Source organism: Agelaius phoeniceus, chromosome 2 (genome assembly GCF_051311805.1).
Source record: "Agelaius phoeniceus isolate bAgePho1 chromosome 2, bAgePho1.hap1, whole genome shotgun sequence".
Lineage (NCBI taxonomy): Eukaryota > Metazoa > Chordata > Aves > Passeriformes > Icteridae > Agelaius > Agelaius phoeniceus.
The window spans coordinates 66,837,647-66,858,438 of NC_135266.1; the positions used below are offsets into that span (position 1 = coordinate 66,837,647).

The following is a 20,792-nucleotide window of genomic DNA, read 5'->3' on the forward strand; positions in this document are numbered from 1 at the left end:
GAATGCTAATATTATGAAGGCATGATTAACTATATCAGCATAATTATGTAACAAGTATGCCTGATGCAGAGACATTTTTTCCCTGGTGGATCTTCCAAACTACTCACAGCCAATGGTTTAGGGTGTCCCTGAACCAAAAGTCACATCCTGAGTATGAAGTTTACTTGTCATCTGGGGATCTATATTCCACAAAGATGAAGTATTTTTGCCTACTTCTGAATTAGACTTCTGCTGCCACTTCTAGAAGTCTATAGACTTCTGCTATATTTTTCACGATATAGCAAATCATTATGGAGAAGATACTTCCTTTTGTTTATTTTATCTTCAGTTTATCAGCAACTATCTCTTTAAAAGAAAAAAAAAGAGCTCATGATTGAAATGAATTGTTTCAAGTTTTTAAGAATTGTCTTTTGTTCACCTTCTCTTTAACAGTCTTTTGCAGATTGTTATCAAATTACCCCAATTAGACTTACTTCTCCTCAGCTTCAACCTGCTGAGTGTATTAACAGGTTCTGCAGCCTCTTCCCACTGCCAACAGTTTGGCTTTTGGTGCTCATGACCAATTCTGGCACAGTGTGGCTGAACCTTGGGCTATGCCGCTGGGAAAGAGATGTGTGAGAAACACCCAAGAGATGCCTCGCTGGGGACATCTTCCCAGCTTGGGATCTGCTTTTGGCCTGAATCCTGGCCCACAGTCCTTGTCTGAGCAGGCCTCAGGGATGCCTGTGGCTGTGACCACCTGCTGCCTTGCCTTCCCAGCGTGGCTTCAGACCAAGTCACCACAACCTGGTCTAGAAATGAGAGTCATTTACTGTCCTAATAACTCCCTAGACCTGCTCCTCTTGTTTGGGTACCACGGGACAGGGCTCCTGTCCAAGGGTCCCTACAGGCTCTGTGCTCCTTGCAGAGCAGCCCAGCATCCACTGCACCCCGACAGGCCTGAAAATGTCAAAAGAACTATGCTGGACATACAAGCCTCTTTCTCTACTCAGAAGATACAGTCCTCAAGGAATTGTTTCAGTAAGCTGACCTGGATATCACTTCTCCTTAAGGCAAGACATCTCATCATCAGTACTGTTGAAAGTTCTAAGTGACCTGAGAGATAAGCATGGGTAACTATACATTGCTCATTGTTAGGAAAATTTATCCCAATTTTAATGACAATAAGATGGAATCAATTCTGTGAGCCCAATGGATGAAGGGGTAAAATATAAGCAAATATTACAGAGACATGTAAATGATATTTAGGCAAATACTCTGTAAATTTACAGAAGAACAAAGGATGTTATAAAGGTTGTCAGATGGCTAGAACTTACATAAATTAGATATGTTTCCATAGTGTTTTTTAGGCAATTGCCAGTCTTGTCATTCTTTAATCTTTCAGTAGGGGAACCTTGCTAATTGAAGAGCTTTCAAAGGAGTTTTTATACAAAGTTAATGGAAAACCACTTGCAAGAGTAGCCAAATCACCATGAATTCAATAGTCTTCCTCCTGATTTAAAACTTTGTCTAAGTGAATAGCTCTACAAAAGTGTAAAAATCTACTGTATGACCAGGAGAATTGTCCTTCTTATCTGGTAACCCATATAAAATCCAAGTGTACTACAGCAGATGCAAAACAAGACCTAAATATTCTAAGCCCCTCAAGGATAGCTCTCAAGGTAAACAGTGCATCACCTATTCTAGGTAAGGAAGAAATGACCACATTCAAATTGAAACACGTCATTGCAAGGGCCAAAGCTCTATATTCCACATTATATCATGAAAAGGTAAGAGGGGGTGTGGGGGAGTGTGTGTCTGTCTGCCTGTCTTTTTTGACAAAAGTTTCCATTATTATTCTTATCAGCACTGAAGCAGAAAAAGAGGACAGTTGTGGGGGGAATACCACCAGAGGGAAAAAACACATGAAAGTATTCCTATTCACATTAGCTTGGATGTCTAGACATAAAATGTGATAAGTTATCCGTAGCCCATTAACTTAACACATGGCCTTTAAAGATTCATGTGCAAGCAATGAACTTGTTTTATATTTGTCCCTGGCACAACTCATGATCCTTCTAAGCCAGTAGCTGTAGACACGTCAAGTGTGCAAATATCTTTAGCATTTTTATTTGGCTTTTATTACTTGTTTGCTTTTTACCCTGCTTCTCCCTTTACAAATTCTTGATGCTTGTGGAAACTGAAATCTCCCTCCATGAATTCTTGCCTTAATTCTGAACCAGGTATAATTTAAGAAGCTACAGACTATACATTTCAAGTTAGACTTAGTGAAGTATGTACAGCTCCTGGATATTTGAAATAAAAGAAAGATTTCCTAAATTTAGGGGTGGAGATTTTCTGCTGGAAAACTTGTCATTAACAGAATTTAACTTATAACTCTCATAAGTCCAGAGTAGATAAACTAGAAAAAAATATCCAGAAGGAATTTTCTGTGCAAATGAGATAGAGTATGCTGAGCTGGAAGTAGCTGTCCTAGTGATATAAGGTGAATACAGCAATACAAGCTCTTCATCACATAAGCACCCATACCCAGTATGCACATAGATATGCAAAAAAAAATATATAGAGAAGTAAGTTTTTTATAATAAAGCTAAAATGTTACATAGAATACACAGAAGATAGTAGAAATAAGAGAGACAAATTACTTGCTACAAATTCCCTTAAATTTATATGAAACCATTATTTTCTTCTCTGTTGAGAAAATAAACATAAATCCTTCAAACAGAAGCACATACTGCTAGACTGTCAGAAAAAGCAGATCAGTGTATTTACAGCCTTTGCTCACAAAATGAAAGCAAACTGGAAAAGGAAGCACATAAATCAAAGTTCATAGTGATGCCTATGCCTGACGTGGGACAGGAAATCAAATCTTCTGCTTCTATCTTAGACCTCAAGACAAGGTATTTAAACCCATTCACTGAGACTCACATACATACCTTCATTTCCAAGGAAGGTGAAATTTGGCCACCCACTTAAAGACTCACTCAAATTCTAGCACAAAACAGGTTCTAGTTTCCCCTTATTTCATTTGCTCCACACAATAAAATATTGTTAAAAACTTAACTAAATGAGTTAGTAAAGGATTTTAAAGGAATATGAAATTTTACTATTGCAGATTCTCTCTGGGTATTTTCTAAGGCTTTCTAATAGACTACCTTAATGGCATTTTACATGTCTTAATCAGTGGTAGTCCAGATGCCTTAGTAAAAGGTTAACTACTTCTCGATTCACTGCGATCGTCTGGGTAGGCCCCAAAGAAATTTCTGTAATACCAAAGGAGAGAGACAATAACTTCACAATTAGGAATCAAACTTCTTAGTCAGAGCTTCATGTTTTACTGGAAAATGTGGGCTTCTGTTCATAGGAATTGGAATCTGGATTGATTCTGACATCTAACAAACAATGACCAATTCTCATGTAAGTAGTTCACTCCCACCTTCCCCACAAGACCTTCTTTATTGCCTGAATTAGTCATTTAGTCAGACTGATATCTCACCACCACAAATAAGCAGTTTTTTAGCTGTAAAAAAGAACAATTCAAATGAGAGGCATTGATTATATTTCCCCATGCAAGGAAAAAAACACATCGTTAAGGATGACTCACATTAATTTGTAAATGCCTAGCAAGTCATCAAACCTCACTGTTCCCAAAGATAAATATTTTGTAGCATACTTCACTTGTCTGCAATAATAAAGTCAAAGTATTATCTCCATGAGCCACAAGTATTTCTTAGTTACAGCATATTTAACCTGGAAATACTCGGAGACTAATTACTTGCTAAAAATATCTGTTAAATTTATACAAAACTAATATTTTCTTCTCTGCTGAGAAAATAAACATAAACACTTCAAACAGAAGCACATACCAGCAGACTGTCAGAAAAAAACAGATCACAGCATGTACACAACCTTTGCTCACACAATGAAAGCAAGCTGGAAAAGGAAGTGTGTAAATCAAAGTACCTATTTCTATTGATGCCTACAGCTGGAAAGTAGCTCCCAATGCTCAATACACATAATATGTCTCGGGTTTCTGTGGTTGAGATGACCCCTCAGGTATTAAAAAGTCTTTTTTTTCCCAGCCCCACAACTGAAGAAGTCAAGATTTGTTGGTTCTGCTTTTCAAGGTTGTTTGTTTTCTCTTATCTATTACATTCTTTTTATATTTATACAAACTATATGTACTTTATTTACAATAATTTTCCAATACTTATCACCTATGTTAGACAGTCTGTCTCTACTCTAAACCAATCCAGAAGTGTCACCATCACAGCAGAAGATGGAGGACAGGAAGAAGGACAAGACTGACAGGACATGCCCAGATTCCTCCATCTTGTCTCTTGAACCCCCATTCTAAAACCCAAAAATTCTACTTTTTCACCCTGTGACAAATTAACTATCATTCTACTCAAACTCTTGTGGCTTGTAATTCTTCACACAAAGTTGGTAGTTTTTTCCATGGACTAAAATCAAAGGCACAGGTGTTTTTGACTCCATGCCAAGGTCTCTGAGCCCCTTGCCAGGGTCTCGAATCACCCAGGGCAGCCAGAGGAATGTCCTGGGTCCCGACATATATGCAGCTGTATTCTCTGCCTCTTTAGCACCACTTTTTCCACAAAGGTAGATCAGCACCTCCCAATAGGTCCTCTGGGAATGACCAAAACCAGGTGACATTGTCTACAATAGGCCATATTCCAAAGCCACATCCTTCCACCTCATCCACAAATGGAAGTTGAGCAATTGGAAGACATCCTACCATTGGGTCATAAACCCAGCTCACATTTTGACAGTGAAAGTACTCACATATGACTCAGCTTCACAGAGCAGGGACACTCCCAAGCCCTGCACTTCTGCTTGTTCTGAAAATAGGTTAATGAAATTTCTTTAAAAAACTACCCGGCTACATATTGCCTTTTCATAATCTCTTTCAGATGTTCACCAGTTTGTTATGATTTTTGTTGTCATAGTGACTGGAAGTCTCAGGTGACATGGAGGGACTCTTATGGCAAATGACACACTAAAATGTACTGAGTCAAAGTTCCTCTGAAGAGCTAATTTAGGATTAAAATGCTCTGATTCCTGAATGGAGACAAAACAAAAGAGGACTGTTGATGAAACTTCAACCCCAGAAGTCTACCTTGTCTTCAGTGGAAGGAAATAAATACACTAAACCACTTACAAATCGCCTCCAAACTGCTCCAGTAAAGATTGTGGAATGTAAGGAGATGAAAGCAGTGACACTTTTCTTTAAATCATGACACTGCAATTTGCTACCTCATTAGTTGATAAATAGCAAGTTCAGCTGCCCTCACATGAGAGGGGTGAAATGAGTGGGAAGCCATTAAACTTACTTTCTTCTTTTTTTCACAAGTTGAGGCTAAAGGCAGAATATACTGATGAGAATGTGAGGGAAAGTGGTTGTCTTGCAGACCCACAATGGTTGGAAACAATATTCTGAACCCAGATTTTAAGAGTGACATCTCAGGGCTGACCACAAAATACTTTTAACTACATTCTTCAACTCAATGCGTTATTGCTTTTTCCTCAAAAAACTGTACAAAAACCCCACAGACAAACTAAACAAGACCAGTAGGAGAAAACCTGACTGGGTAAAAAAAGCCCTGTACCTCAAGAAGGAACATCCCTGTGGTTACAACATTTTAAGAGATTTTTTTCTTTCTAAATCATTTTAGTAATTTCTTTGTTCAACAAGATGAAGTGCAAAGTCCTATATGTGGGGATGAACAACATCAGGCAGAGGTATATGTGAAAAGCACCCACATATAACAAGTGAAAAGCAGCTTGACAGAAAACAACCTGGAGGTTCTGGTGAAGACCAAGTTGAACACAAGCCAACAGTATGCCCATGTTGCAAAGAAACCAAGGTTAACTTGCACTGCATTAGGCACAGCATTGCCAGCAGGTCAAAAGTGGTGATCCTGCCTCTCTGACACTGGTGAGGCTGCCCCTGGACAGTGGTGTCCATGTGGGGCTTGTGAATGCAACAAAGACATGGACATGCAGTAGAGAGGGCAATAAATGGCCAAAAAGATGACACAGGAACTGGAGCATCTCTCCTATGAAGAGAGGTTGAGAAAGCTGAGACTGTTCAGACTTCAGAAAAGAAGGCTCAGGCAGATCTTATCCATGTCTATAAACACCTGAAGGGAATGTTTAAAGAGGACAGAGCTGGCCCCTTCAGTGGCGCCCAGTGAAAGGACATCAGAAAATGGGCACAAACTCAAACACAGAGATGTCATCTGAACATCAGGAAACATCTTTTCTTGCTGTGAGGATGACCAAGCACTGGCACACCTGGCCCAGGGAGCTTGTGAAGCCCCCATCCTTGGAGATACTCAAAACCCAGCTGGGCACAATCCTGATCAACTGGCCCTGCTTAAGAAAGGATATTGGCCCAGAAAATTTCCAGATGTCACTTCCAATCAATTATTTTGTGTTTCTGTGACAATAAGCAGTTATATCAATATTTACAACTGCATGCTCATCTTTAACTTATTTCATCTTTTCTTTCTTTTCTTATTTCACATTTTTTAAAGTAGCTGTAAAGAATGAAATGCAGAAGAGGCTTATTGCACCACACCCTCACACAGCCTGTCATGTAAACACTTAATTTTTTGTTGACTGTAAATGTTTAATAGACTAAGACCAGGGTTTATCTTCCTTAATTCTGTTTATCTAAGTAACTAAGTAACTTGTTTGTCTGGGCTCCTGCTGCAAGCAGTACAGCTCATTACAGGCATTGTTAACTGTGCTAAATGGGCATTTTTATGCAACAGAAACCTGAACTGTCACCAAAAGGGAGGTTTCCACATTCCCCATGCTCCTGCATCCCTTCAGGGAAACAGACAGTACACTGCAACCTGATTCTGCTTATTCCAGCAGCTGCTAAAAGAGGCACAGAAGGAGCAATGGCATGAATGGAGCCAGAGGCACGCTGACTTAGAGTGGGCCTCTGGCCATGACCTCAGTCTACTTTTCTCCACTAGCTTTAAAAAAATAGCTTATACTAGACTGTGTGCTAGAAAGAAATTAATCTCTTCTCTTGTAATTAATTGCATTTCATATTAAATCTGATCAGTTCAGCTGTGTCCCAGCAAAATCCTACAATTTCCAGTGGTTCAAAATCAAGTCTTGCGTGTCTGCACACAATTCTCAGTGATGAAAATACATGCAAGAAAAAAAGGTAGAATTTTATTTTTGTTACTTTGATCAGACACCTTTACATCAGTTGTTAGAATTTTAAACTTACTGAGAGTATGAATCAATACTCCTGTTACTATCTAGTGCTATGTGATAAAAGTGAGTGTGAATGACAAATAATCACAAAGTACCTACTGAGAAGTTCCATTTAGGCACAGAAAAACACATTCAAACATAGCATGATAATAACAAAGAATGTGCCAGTTATCCCAAATAACACTAAAAGTGAAACATGCTTTCTCTGTGATAATAATGTGATACACAAAACTATCCAAGAAGGAATGAGATCAGACTCCAGTCATTTTTAATATGGTCATTTTTCATCTGTTCATTAATCTAATTCATCATTTATATTCAAGATTTGCATATTTAACTCACTGGACATCTGTCTGTTGCTTTCAGTCTAGTTTGTCTGACACAACCCCATAAATGCTCCCATATGTCAATTACTTCATTCTAGTAAACACAGAAAAGAGATGAGGGTGCCAATGAATCTTGCTAAGCTTCTCCCACAACTGAATCATTGTGGCACAAAAAATAAAATACTATAAAAGAAGTACTAGGAAACAATCACAAGAAACAGCTGCCTAGATTCACAGACTGGATTAAAGCAACATAACTGATGTTGGAACCTCTGGGGCTATGACTCAAAGGAGAAACAGACTGTGGCTATTCAGGCTACTTCTCAGGCTTTGCCTGAAGTGTTACACAGCAATACCCTGCCATCCTACTGCTCCAAGCAATCATCTACTGACTGTTGCCTGTCCAGAAGTCCTTGAGAAGTGCCAGAGGCACATGTGCAAATCTGTTACACATACACAGTCTAATCCAGGGGACACAGAAAACTAAGCACCTCCAAGTTCCGAAAACTTTCTATCCAAAGTTCATTCTTGTTCAAAGACCAGGCAAAAAGTGAGCTTAAAACAATCCTACCAGAAATGTTAACACTCATCTGCCAGAGATATAAACATTTGCATTCATATGAGTGAAGAAAGCTGCAGAAGCTATGCAGTAACTTTCTGCATACTGAAACCAATTTGTTACAATATTTGGTGGTATTCTCAATCTTTGTTATCAATTATGGAGTTTGGTGTCTCCAGCTTACCGAATGACAAAGCAACCATTGCTACATCACCTCCATGCAGACAGCTTCCCTACCTCTCTGTTTTATTCTGCCTCAAAGCCAAAGTAGTAATGATAATTTAAGTGTTGGGACCTGAGAGACTTGGACAGTTCAGAGTTACCCAGATAATCTGAAGCAGTGCATACAGAAAAAGGCCTGCAGGAAGACTGTAGGACAGGATTTTCAGTAGTGGAGTAAGCCACAATTTTTAAATGCTTCACTAGGAGTACAAAACCTTTTCATTTGCTAAAACTTTTCCTTGAACGAAAAAAAACCTGAAAAAAAATAGAAGAACACAGGTAATTAAGTGGAAAGCCTGGAAGGGACAGGAAGAGGGAATGATGCATTGTTCTGTAAGTCCGTAATATTTCTCTTGCCACAGGAGACCAATAGAAAATTAGGCCCCAGTTTTAAACCTATTTAATTTTTATTAATTATTAGCCTCTAACTATTATTCTAAAGGTGCAAATATATGCTGTCATCCACATTAACATTAAGATGTTCTTATAAATTTATAACTTATATAAGTTTAAAACTGCTCTTACAATTTTATCCAGACTGATTTAATTTCTCCATTTAATTTAGCTGAGTTTTGGCAGCAGATCATTTTAGATGTGCAACTGTGAAGAAAGTGGAAGAGGAAAGCCACCAAGAAAAGCTTTTTTTTCTAAGCATAATCCATAGTTTTTATATAAAGTTCTTCATCTCAACTACACCTGCTTCACTCTTCAGGTTTTCAGATTTTTGAGGTAGTCTTGTTGATATGGGAGCAGTAGAATTACAAGTACAGAACAAACAGCTCCATTTCTTCTCTGTAAATCAGTGTGGCAAGCATGGAGATCCCCTCTGTCCAAATGAAAATTTGCAGATTGATTTCCTTGGTTGCTTGCTTCCAGCTGCTACAAAAAGATGTGGCTAGTCGATGGAAAGAGGACTAGTTTACAGTTTTCTCTTATTTTTTAAATTAATGACCTGTTTCATTAAAAAAATGCTTTATTTTGATCACCCCATGGCTGTTTTCCCCAGCTTTTCTCATCAAGTTTCTTTGTTGTAAATAATATATAGAAATACAGAAAAGTATGGCTTTCAGCCAAAATAATTTCCCACTCAAAAACGAGAACACTAAAAGTTAGTGAGAAAGTCATACAGTGACTCAGTAGGAAACATGTAGGACATAGACAGAATCTGAGTCAGAGACACAGAGTTTATTGACTGCTGTGCATCTCCCCAGGAGAGAGATGTCAAACAACGGGCTCTGAAACATCTAGCTCTCAAAACAGAAAATCTAAAATGAAGAACAACCCTTCGTTCATATGGCAATCTTGTGGATTTGAAAAGTGTGTTAGCAGGTAAAATTCTCAAAAAATAAGGACAATATTAGAACTTAAGAACATAAGAACTGCCTTTCCAGCTACAAAAAGAGGTTAATTTGATTGAACAGTGCCCTCTAACACTTGATTAAAGGAAAAGAGAAGAAAAATATAAGTATGGAGAGATATTCTTTTAATATATTTTCTTCATTTTCCACAATTTCCAATCCAGAGACCACCATTACTGAGTTATGCAGAACATCTTTCACCCCTTTAACTTACCAGAAATACCCCTTTTTCTCTATTTGTATAATGAGAGATTGTATAAAGTCATTCTCTTACTCAACCTCTCAACCAAAACGTACTCAGAAAGTATGAAAATTAATTTCTGGAAATGCCTTTTCCCCATAATATCACTCAATACAAATGAGTAAGTAAAGTTCAGAAACTTCCCCCATATCCGAACATATTTTTCTTCCTTTTCTTTTTTGCCGTTTTTTTTTTTTTTCAATGAAGAGGCAATAAACTTAGAATAAGAGGGGAAAAAATAAAAAATATAGAACAAATCTTAAATGTTATTCTAATACATTCTAAGAGGAAAAGAAACAAGGAAAGAGTAGTTGTGAAAAAAAGACCCAAACCATTTCGTCCAACTCTTGCTGGGTTTGCAAGAAGACTCCAGCTGGAAACCTTAGCTAGACTATATTCCAAGCTGCGTGGTTTTAACATTTATCTGTTCAAAGAATATCTACAATATCTATGCAAGCCACATGTTATTTGCACCATGCTGGGGGCATGGGGTGGCTGCAGAAAAGGAAAATCTATCAGTGACAAATCAGACATATAATGAGGGAATGACATAATCTGTTTTTTACTGACACATCTCACATCCTTGCATGCAATTTTGAGGTTTCCATTGGAGTGCTTGGGTAACTTTACAGAGGTTGCTCTTTTTCTCAAAGTGGGACTGATTGAAGAGTGGGATTTTTTCTAAAATCATAACAGGAAATATGAAACAACTGTGTCTCACTGGATACATTTTCAGCTGTTTTTTCTTTGGATATTAGAAAAACTCTGAAGCAATATAATTAAGTGGTGAAGCTTACTAGTCAATTTAATTATGTAATTTGTGGTTACACAAGAGAAACCTGGTGTCTAAGTGATGTTGGCTTGCTGATATCTGGAGAGAAGACTTCTGTCTTCTGTAAGAAGCTGCCCCCACAATGGACTGGGCCAGTTTCCACCCAGCTTCATGATGAATGCACCATTGGCCAAAGCTGAGCCCATCAGACACACAAGTAATGTCTCTGTTGTTGCAGTTTGAATTGCTGCTAGTAAAGTCCAGGGAAAAGAAGCAAAAAGGCTTTTGCATAATATCCATAGATGTTTAATTCAGCCGCGTGATGAGATGTTCTCCTCTCCGATACACACTCCCCCCCAAGGTCCCGCTCTCTCCCCCAGGGGCCTCCCAGCTGACCTTGGTCTCCAGGCAGTATCAAGGTGAGGCCCAATCAGGGAAAAGGGAGGGAGAGCCTCAGGAGCACCTATGTTCAGGCATAGGAACAGAGGAAGGAGCCAATGGGGTGTAACTTAGGAGAAGCCCCTCCAGGGTCTCCACATCTGTGATAACATATTTTTAAAAGGGTGAAAAATGCTGTACAGCAGCATCTGGGAGAGAGGAGTTAGAAAATATGAGAGAAACAAGTCTGCAGACACCAAGGACCTTGGAGAAGCAGAGGGAGGCACCAGAGCAAAGATTCCTGTGCCGCCTGTGATGCAGACCATGATGAGCCAGGTTGTTCTGCTGAAGCCTTGAGGATCACAGTGGATCAGGTATCCCCCTGCAGCCTGTGGTAGGCCCCATGCTGGAGCAGATGGATGTCCCCCAAACAAAGCTGCAGCCCATGGATATCCCACACAGCTCCTGGCAGGAGCTGCAGGAGGAGAGACCACACTGATGCAAGTTTTCTGGTGGGATTTGGGAGCCCTTGAGGAACCCACACTGAAGCAGTTCATTCCTAAGGGACTCTTCTACCCTGTGGAAGGAGGAGCAAGTTTGTGAATCACAGAATCACAGCCCACGAGAAGGACTCTCATTAGAGAAGGTCATGAAGAACTGTAGCCTATGTTTAAGGATCCCACACTGGAACACGGGAAGAGACCAGGGAATAAGGAGTGGTAGAGACAACATGATGAACTGATTCCCCATTCCCCATCACATTTGCTGATGAAGGTAGAAGGAGATGGAGAAGTTGATAGTGAAGCAGAGCCCAGGAAGAAGGGAGGGGTGGGAGGAAGGTATTTTAAGATTAATTCTTATTTCTCAATACTAATAATAAACTAAATTAAATTAATTTTGCCAAGTTGAGTCTGTTTTGCCCATGATGGCAATTGAAATGTGATCCTTCTCTCCTTAGCCCACTTACAAGCTTTTCACTGCATTTTCTTCCCCTGTCCTTTTGATAGACTGATAGAAAAGCTTGCTGGGCACCTTATGGCCCAGCAGGACAGGAAAGCACTGGAAGGTGAGGGGTGTGCAGCATGTAAACTCTCACAGCTAGTGAATAAACCTAGTGAAAGACCACTCTGTAATTCTCTGAAGTTCAGGAAGGCAACACTAATACCTGGAAAAACTCCACTTGAGGCATTTTTATTCACTCCTTACTATGAATTCTTACTAATTTATTGTCATGAAATGTTATCTACTTTTTGATATATGGTAGGGTAAATGGTGCATTTGAAAGAGGTAGCTGTCTGAAATTATATACAAGGTAGTTATTGTAGAAGGCATTAGTTTCAGACAGAAATAGCAAAAGGCAATGCCAGAGACTTCTCCAGCTTACAGCTGGATCAACTTCAAAATCTGATTTTTTGTCTCTCCATTCAGAATAGAAAAGTAAGGTTTTTTAATTAAGCCTGTTCATAGCATCTGCAGAACTGGAGAGTTGCTGTCTACATCAGAATAATGCTTGAGCTGCTTAAAAGACAAGGTTATGAAGTCAAGAGGAAGAACATCCAGTATTTATAACCAAATAGTTAAATTTGTGGTAAAACTTGTCATGAAAGAAAATAACAATTACACCACTTAATTAATTCTGAGGAATCGCAAAATTACAATTAAGAATTACTTCCAAAATAACTGAAATACAGCAACACTTGAAAAATTACATTATACTTTCCAGAAGGCCTTTCATAAAGACAACACAGAGTTGTACAATTTTGATTCAAATTTCTAATTAAAAAATGTATCAATATTTTTTTAACTGTCTGAGTAATACTGTGAACTTATAACCAGGATTATATATTACTTATATAAAGTTTATAACATAAATGCAGAACCAATGAGTGTCCAACACTCAGGCATGAAACAAAAATCCAAGGTAGATTAACAGAGACATGATTGGCAGAACAGTAAAGAACAAAGGCTTGAATCAGAGTCAGACTTTGAAGATAAAATTTTCATGTCACCAGAGCTAGAGTGGAATTCGGTGACCTTAGAGATTTCCAGCATCATGGACAATCCAGAGGACCTGGCTAGAGCTGACAGCTATGTCACAGGACTCACGGGGAGAAATGTGGAGCAGCTGAATTCCAGGAATGTACCCCTACCACTAAAAAGGGCATTAAACTCACACGCATAGGAAACAAAATCATCTGCCCACCAATATAATCAACTGATCCAGTTTATCTTAAAAGAGACACTTAGAGGTGATCAGCTGAATAATCTTGTAAGATTGTTGAGCTGAATTAATGCAACTGAATCCCACTCTGCTCCTCATACTGATCTCTTTATTATATTGGCATCTGAGGCACCTCACGTGAATGTGGAAACTTCCTTTGAGATGCAGACACTTAGGTGACTGTGGTCTGGGCATGACTCCCATCTTAGGTTCTTGAAGATACACATACTCGAATGATACCTCCATATATATGTATCAGAATTTAAACCAGAAATAGCATAGCCTGTCTGGAGTTCTTTAGTGATTACAAATGTACAGAAACAAATAGAAACAGATAGGATGCCCTCAAGTATAAGTCCACTTTTCCACAGCTGTAGAATTACAAGTCCAAAGTAAGACACACTCTTTACTTGCCTTCACACACCAGAAGCCATGACACACTTTATTTCCCATACCAAATGTGGCATTATTAATACAAAAAAACAGTAGCACCAAAAAATAGCCCTTGGCACATCAAGAGTTTAGACAATAACTAAAAGTACCACTGACTTGAGAATATGCAAATATGTGTGACCTGCAAAGTCAAAAAGTGTGCTATTTCTGAGGCAGCAGTTTGTCCTGGGCATAGTGTTAACACCTTCAGCAAAACAAAACAAAGACAAAATAAAAAATACCTTAGATTGTGGAGGGACCTGGGTTAGTGAAATGTACTATGCTTCTTTGAAAGGCACAGGTTTTAGGCTGGTCAGTTCCTTCAGTAGGCCTACCTTCCTACACCTTCTTCCAAGACTGAAATGAAATCCATAGATAAAAATTACTTAAAATCATGAGGAGTAGCTGTTAGTTTTGATAAGACATTTATTTTTAACACATAAACAGAATTTACAAACCAGCTTTTCAGTAACATATGGAATAAACTGGCTGGGCTCATGTAAGAAAAGCCTAAAGACTTTAGATTTCAGCATCAGTTCAAAGTTTTGGATTTATTTGTCATGTACAGCATATATAAACACATAATAATACACAAAAGAAAGAAAATTAAAAGCCAAAACAAAAAGAAAGCAAATTCTAATAAAACAGCTTTCTGGATTCTCTAAACAAAAAGGAGATACAGTGATTCTGTCTGGAAAGCAACTAAAAGAAAATGGCTTTGAGTTGATTTTCTCTTTAACAGACATACTTGAAGGTCATAAAGATGAAAAGCAGAGGCTGCCAACAGCTGGAAACAAACATATGCTCAAACAAAATTATGACCTGATATATAAGACAAAGTTACATCATAAGGATACTTGGCCTTCTCACCATATGATTTTTTTCCATGCTTGTCAGTTGAGCAATATTTAATCTGACTTTTTTTCAGAACTACTTACTCTTAAGAAAGACTATTATTTACACTGAACACTATTTAAAATTGACTTAAAACAGAGGCATATTAAAAAATTTAAAATTTTCAAACACATAAAGATAAATGCAACACAATAACATTCTTTCTGAGCTTGAGGTAAAAAAATGAAGGACTCTGCTGTCAGCTATTGCATTTATCAGTTATTAATTTTACTACAGTTAAAACCAATATCAAATAGCTTCATCCAGACTTCTTTCAAAAGCCTCACCTCAGAGGAGTTCCAACTGCCATTTCAGGCATTAACTGGAAGTATAGCTCAGCACAATCACCATTTGGTATCTTCTCAGTCTGTAGAGAAACTGCTCTGCAGCTTGCTAAATTTCTGATACCAGAGCTCACCGGACATCTAGAATGCTGCACCTGGGACTTGTCAGAAGAAATGTGCTCCTGATAGCTCTGAAAACTCAATTTCATTTCACCTACTTCATGCATAATAAAGCAAGTAAAATGTTCCTCCAGGCCCAGGCCTGTCATCTTAAGAGTTCAATTCTTGAGGCATATTCAGAGTACATGAAGTGTACCAATCTCTCCATAAGGGAGACTGAAGTGTCCTTTTTTCCATCACTGCACAATGATTAGAGTGATTAGCAAAGATTTGTATGATGGCCATTTAAGTCCACTATTTTCTTGGGGGATTAAAGATACTGTTCCTGCTGTACCAGGGAATCCCATCCCCACAGCTCTAGGATATTCAGAAAAATGCATGTTTCTAGCATAAGACAGCATGAGGGAAGAATGGAGAAAATGGGAGTTGTTTTCGTTAGCTCCATTCAAACTGGGCCAATTTTCATTATTAAGAAATGGTTCTTTGTCACTCTGTTTTTTAAAGTTCTTCTAAGCCTTCTGATGTTTACATTCTTGTAATAAACTTTCTCACAGACCTTATGTAAATAATTAATTGTTTTGCATTCTTTTATGGAGGAGGAGAAATTTGATGGACTGTTAGTTTGTCCAGTGTCATTGGAGAGGTGACACTGTCATCCTCCAATCCACTGTCACTTTTAGAAATCTATAAATGTTGAAGTTAGAAATTAAACTACCCTCCTTTTTACCTTGGAGATTCTGGTGTCCGCGTCGTTTTATTTCATGTCCTAAAGCGACAGTTCTTCAAACTAGATAGGGAGAAAGAACAAGAAAGACAGTGAGGAAAAACCCCAGAGAAAGGACTGATAAATGTGAATCTAATCTTTGATCATCTTTTGAGAGCAAGAACTGATGTTGACTTAATTTTGTTACTATGCCTTTACCTTCAAAGGAAAGCTGAGAAATGTTATGATTAACAACACTGCTGTTTACAACAATTTCAACAGTGCAGTGTATATGTACTGCACCGAGTTCCCAATCAGCATGTTGGCACTCATGAAACATCCATAGGTACTTAGCTCTGCCTAACAAAATTACAGTATGTTTCCACTACAAAAATGAGCATGCCAAAGCACTTACTTGCTCTGCCCCTTCGGCAAGCTGACATAGCATGGTGTTCATGCAGGCTGGTAAACTCACCACCTTCCAAAACAGTGATCTTGGGCCAGATGCCAGTTAGATGGCAGAGACTAGTGCACAGGATCCATTTCCCAGAGCTTTGAAGTGGCCCACACACCCCCCTGCATGTCCGATAGGACACACGCACTGAATAACTTCAGACCCACAGATGCTCTCACGTGGGCAGTTGCTGAACCTTCTGTGTACATGCTGCCTCTGGATGCTCATACTCTCAAAGCTCCAACTGCTTTGATTTTTTTTCTTACTTTTATTCATATCAGACAGCTTTGCATGCTTTCTCAGGCTTGCCTTCTTGGCTGGAGACAAAATTATTCATCAGCAAAGGATCCACGACACACATAACCTACGCCTTGTCTTGGGACTCAGCAAAGGAACAAATAAAAGTGCTATCGAGGCCCACAATTCCTTGCCTGTCGTGAAGGGTGGAAGAAATGCCTCACACAATATGCGTGGATGGCAAATCCCAAAGTTTATTGAAAGCTCACACATATTTATATTGGTGTTAATGAAGCTTATACATATTGCAAAAGCTGAGCTCATTATTGGTTAAAGCACACTTAGATCAACCACACCTACTTATATGCTCTAATGATTATTTTGTTTCTATGTTTGCATTCTTCTAGCTTCTCTGCCTAGGATATCTACATTTTCTGGCAAGTGATTTTCTCCCCCATCTTCCCGTTTCAGCGAAGGTCACTATGACCTTTGTCAGTGATTGGACATTGGTTACATAATCCCCAGCTTGTTTCCCCTATCCTTATCCAACGGTATCACATGGAAGTGGCCTTTCTCAGCTAACCAATTATCCAAAAAGCTCTCTACACTTGCCAAGGCCAACTGCAATAAGGAGGGTCCAAGTCTGCTATGCATTACCTCTTAAGAGAGGAAAGGCCTCAAAAACTAAAACCCATTGACAAGACTACTGCTATGCTATAAGTAGGATGACTAACAATGGATGAAGAATTTCCCCATACAGAGGGCCACCTTTGGAGTTCTTTGTGGAGAACTGGCCCTGGATATCCACCCTGAGACCACCATAAGCCACCAGCCCATCTCAGTGGAGAAAAAGATTGGCATTTGTTACTCTTCACTTCATTACCCCAACTTTTGCCAAATACTGGGTAACCAAATTAGTTTCAGAAAGCTTTCGACATGCAGGTATGAGATTGCTGAGGCTACCAACTACACCATCTACACGTGACTAGTACTTAGCAGCAATGCTTGATTATTATTTTTGGCATAAGTAGTAGGGCAGAGATGCAAGTAACTCTTCTTAAACTCAGTGTCCTGAAAGACAGTATCACGGGAAAAGGAAAATGTGAGAGTCAAAAGGCTTAAACAACTGGGGCTTCAACACCACAGTTTGTTCATACTGCAACATGGGGTGGCTCAGCCAGGCCTGGCAAAAAAAACCCCAGATTTAATTATCCTGGACTGTCAATGTGCTACAGCAAAAATTCAATGAATTTTACAGTAACAAATAATCACAACATATATCACCCTTCCTGCTGACAGAGATAGGTAAGTTTGTTCTGCACCATCTTACAATATTGTGAAAAATTTAGAAGAGTCCACATTGGTTTTCCTAATTTTGGTTCACTAAGACAAGTTGAAAACAAATCCCAGCACACAGCCAAAAGTATTTTCTTTGCTAGGGAGTATTAACAAACGTCCCATCACATGGCATTGTCCTGCAAATACAGATATCAGACCTGCTCAGAAACATAACAACTTCCATTGTTCAAATTCAATCAAATTCTGTAAGTATGAGATCTCAAAAGAATAATTAAGCCAATTATCATGGAAAGAATCTTAGTTATTCTGGATAAAAACACAACTGAATGTGTGAAATTTTAAATTATTGACTTCTTCAAAAATTTAGGGAAGGAGGGAGGTCTCACCCTCTGAAAAATGATAAAAATAAACACTATCAGACCTTTCAAACATCTTGCTCTCAGTTTAATGTTCAGTCTTCTGGCTCTCCCACAGTCCCTTCCATCTGTGGTTTTGCAGCTTCACTACTCCACAGCCACACATGGCAGATGCCACATGTCAACCTGATCTGGGATTTGTTGACTACTGGTCAGGCACCATGGCTACTGGGCTGGCAGAATGCCAGCAAAGCCAGGAGCACAATCCCACTGTATGTGGCTCTATTGCAGCCACAGCCCTTCCCTGGAGCACCCCCAGCACTGGCTTGGAGCACACCTTCTCCACAGGCAGGCACACATCCCTCCTGCAATGCCAGAGGCACAGCAAGGAGCTGCTGCTGCTCTTCTCACCCCTATTGCAGGCACACATCCATAGTGCACGTGGACAACAAAATGAGAAATGAGTGATGTGTGTTTAAACGTACACTGGTGACTGGAGAGAGATGTCTCAGATATTTTAGATGCTGACCTCATAACAAACAATGGCAAAGAAATGAGCATCACTGCCAGTCTGGATGAATACTAATTTCTCATCTCTTCAGGCTGCCTGTTCTTGTTCACAAGGTGGACCTGGCCTTGTGAGGCATACAGTCAATACAGGAGAAAAAAGAATGTTTTCTTTCCTAAACCAGAAGCAGTATGAAGCTCCTCATCTGCCTTCCCTTGGCTTTGTCATATACTGATGTAGTAAGAGTGTTAAGCCTTTGTGTAGGTTTTCCATGAGCCTTGTGGCTCTCCCTGCTTTAGCATGCACGGATTTTACAAAAGGAACACTACAAAAGAGCAGGATGAACTAAGTACTGATCATGTGCTGCATTTTAGTTACTCATAACAAGATGAAATCAGTTCCTATCACCAGCAAATAAAGTACAGAAGTCCCAGAACTGTGTGTGAAATGTGATGTTGAAGACCTTGCCCCTGCTTTGGATTACCAATCATTAGTATTGCAACCCCTTCCTTTAAAATGTTGCTGAGAAAGTTATGCAACTTGAATTAACCCTTGTTCTACAGAACTAAGAAAAATTCCTTATACCTGTCTCTGCTCTTCTTCAAGTAGATACTTAGATAACCAGTGTATAAGATGCAATCGCAAAGCTGGAACTAAAACTGCAATAGCAATTTAATAGAAATTTAGAAATATAATAATTAAAAAACAGATTAGATATTTTTCTCACTGCTCTATAATTTTATAATAACTGTGGATCTGCCAAACTAACCTACTTCACCAGTGGTAAATACAATGGATTATTTAATATAAGCTGCTTTATGTAACATATTCTAAATTTCCATCATTTAGAAGTCTCTCACATAACTCTCACTTCTGGCAACCTCTTAAAAGATTTCTCCCTAGCTGATTTTTAACCACTTACCTTAGCAGTACAGCCCTGACCTCTAGTGGGTTCAGTGAAACAATACTGCAGGCAGGATAACATGCTAAGTTGGTTTCATAAACAATATCATTTAAACCTGGAAAATGTAGAAAGCAAAGGCATGCAATCAGCCAAGGAATAGCTGTTTTATTAAACAGATGAAAATTAATTGCAGGCTACAGCAGTACTGTGTTTGCCTTATGCCAACATCCATCTGATTGATGAGGTGTTTTGATTCTCAGCAGATGACTGCTCCTTCCCATTGGGAACTCTGTATTCTGTAACTCGTAGTTATCTGCAAAGTTTGCTTGACTTACCTTTTTTTTTGCTAACTTACCTTCAGACCAAAAGATACCTATGACTGGATTCAGAAAAACAAGTAAGACAGGTTAGGGATAAGTACATTCCTATTTTTCTGTGATCTAAGAATTAGATTAAGACCTCGTTGCTGCAAAGGTTTATGAACCTCTATTACATTCAATAAAAATTTAACACTTGCATGATACACTCCAGTTACCCAAAGACCGAGGATCTTAGGTTTCCTGTTATTTTTATCTCACTGTGAAAATTAAATCCAGAGCTCTGACAAGATTACTGATTTTCCAATTAAGTATGGGAGGCTTCCACATAAAGACTGCAGAAAATATGCAAGACACAACATTAAAACATAAAAACAATTAAATTCAGCTGCCTTCATCTAGAAGGCCAAAGAAAGACACAAAGTGATGGGAATGTGGTCTGCCTCTTTCAAATTCCTGGCACAGGATAAATGATGCATGGACAGCCTTAACAGGATAGCCACAGATACTCTGCCATACTCCTTCCTATGTGCCCTACAGTCTCCAGCACAGAAGTTTCATGAAAGCACTCATAAAACCTGATTCTCTTTATGTCACATTATATACCTGCATTAATGAATATAATGTTGTTCTGGTTTGCTGTGAACTAAGCAAATGGGAATCAGGCCAAACTAGACAGTAGACAGACAGAACATAACAAGGGTGACACTATGGAAAATAATAATAATAATAAAATAATAATAATAATAATAATAACCACCAAAGATACCTCTTCCAAAGAGTGACAAACTCACTGCACTTTCACATCATCTGTAAAAGCTTAAAATGCAAATATGCAGATATGTTATCCAGATTCTGAGTTCTGCAAGAGAAGGCCAACAAATCTGTTACTTATGAAGTTTGGACTACTCAGTCAGAGCAGCCCATCCAAAAATTAATTATGTAGAAAT

The 20,792-nt window shown here is 38.8% G+C and overlaps 1 long non-coding RNA gene across 1 annotated transcript in view; it reads right to left on the reverse strand.

Annotated features, from left to right (window-relative positions):
- Positions 1-18,289, reverse strand: part of LOC143693471 (uncharacterized) — a 39,345-nt gene extending 21,056 nt beyond the window's left edge. The window contains exons 1-2 of the long non-coding RNA XR_013181171.1: positions 18,179-18,289; positions 15,792-15,851 (exon numbers count right to left, since the gene is read on the reverse strand). This is a non-coding gene — a long non-coding RNA (uncharacterized LOC143693471). The remainder of the gene's footprint in view (positions 1-15,791; positions 15,852-18,178) is intronic.
- Positions 18,290-20,792: the final 2,503 nt, after the last annotated feature.